The sequence below is a fragment of the Austrofundulus limnaeus genome, unplaced genomic scaffold (genome assembly GCF_001266775.1).
Source record: "Austrofundulus limnaeus strain Quisiro unplaced genomic scaffold, Austrofundulus_limnaeus-1.0 Scaffold1, whole genome shotgun sequence".
Taxonomy (NCBI): Eukaryota; Metazoa; Chordata; class Actinopteri; order Cyprinodontiformes; family Rivulidae; genus Austrofundulus; species Austrofundulus limnaeus.
In genome coordinates this window covers 2,504,383-2,506,031 of record NW_013952403.1, presented here as the reverse complement: position 1 = coordinate 2,506,031, position 1,649 = coordinate 2,504,383, and the positions used below count along the sequence as shown (strand labels likewise).

The window sequence follows — 1,649 nt, the reverse complement described above, 5'->3', positions numbered from 1 at the left end:
CCAGTTTTAAGGAAAATGCAGCCTCGTGGGGTCCGGGTGTTCCTTGTGGGGCCCAAAGCCTGGGCGTCTGGACTTAACAAATAAACAGTTTCATCGTCTTCATTCTCCTCTGACTCTGGGTCAGACTCTGACTCCAACATGTGAGGCTGGATGAACAAGTCCTCTGTTGTTGACATCTTTTAATCATTTCTAAATAAAAAGTTTCTGCACCGCTATATTGTAAACTCCTCCATCAAGTTAGAATGAACCGGTCTGGAAGCTGGAGGGGGGCGGGGTGTGAAGCGCCTTGTTTGGATTTAAAGAGACAGCGTCAAAACGAGTTGCTCTGAGACACACCTTCAGTTAAAGGGGTGAAAGAGGGGCTTGTGGAGTTACAATTAGGAGGGATTCAGACCAAAGCAGTTCCACTCTGCCCCAACTGAACGATTTAAATGTGAAGAAGGAGGATTTTAAAGTATATGTCCACTTTAAGGTATTTTTACATTTACTTAGTTATTTTTTTTCCAAGTACTTGTACACCTCTGGTAAACAAAAACTGCTTTTATTAACATTTGATGTTGTTCAGAGCGAGTCTAAAAGAGTGTGTGACTAATACAAGTTTATTTGCGCCACTCTGAGGCAGCTGCAGGTGTTTAAATCTAATCGCCGACAACAGGAGCAAAGGAGGAAACAATGGGAGGAATGACTTTTAGTCCTTGTAACCATAGGTACTAGAAAATATTTAGGGAAGGGGACTGTTGCTATTTAGGAGGCATGCAGTAAACAGCCCACAGAGAGGTATGTGCTTCTGTTGAGTGTGGAGGATGGATGTGTGTGTGTGTAATGGACAGGAAAAACCCTCTCGGTCCAACACAAGCTGTCACATCACACACTCAGCAGCTATCAGCTGGCCCACCGATCTATTTTAAACTCTTTTATTTAAAGGAGCACTGATCCTCTCCCAACGACTGATGGGGCCCAAACTTATTGTGGCTCCGGCTGAAATGCGTCCAGTATTTGATTTATTTTGCTGTAAACAGAGCGGCACCTGTCACAGCCAGGCGGCCCCCGTGGAACGTACTGACCCTCGGCTGTGGGAGGGGGAGGAGGATTACTGGCCTCTGCAGGAAAAGTCCTGTGCAGTCAGAAAGGTCAGAGTGGCACCAGTTTGAGGAGGTGACTCAAACAGTGAATCTGACTTCTGTTTCCTGCCTCCTTAGATCAAATGTTTCTGAACTTGTCAGCTGTTGAGCCACAAAATAAGAGTAGAGACTTGTTGGGWGGTAAACATTCAGGTCAAATAAACAAGAACATAGTAACAACATTCATTAGTTTTCTTCATTTTTAAGCACTAACCTCACTGTTTTGTGACATGAAGCACAAAAAAAGAGTTATTAGTCATTTTAAAATCTAATTACTTCTAAAAATCTTTTCAAGACCCCGCCTTGATGTTTTAGGACCCACAATGGGGACCCGACCACAACTTAATTAAATGATGCAGCTGACTGAAAACAACCAAATACAACAAACTGAGCTGGAACTAAAAGTCCTAATTTCAGTTTCATTTCATTTTACCAAAGAACCAAATGTCAAAAACAAAAGAAAAAAAGCGAAATAACTTGTGATATTAAGTTAACCTTTAGCCTCTTTATGTGTGACTATCATCAAAA

The 1,649-nt window shown here is 42.3% G+C and overlaps 1 protein-coding gene across 1 annotated transcript in view; it reads right to left on the bottom strand.

The window, feature by feature from the left end:
• fhl1a (four and a half LIM domains 1a) overlaps positions 1-1,649 on the bottom strand; it is an 8,308-nt gene that overhangs the window by 5,720 nt on the left and 939 nt on the right. The window lies entirely within an intron of this gene.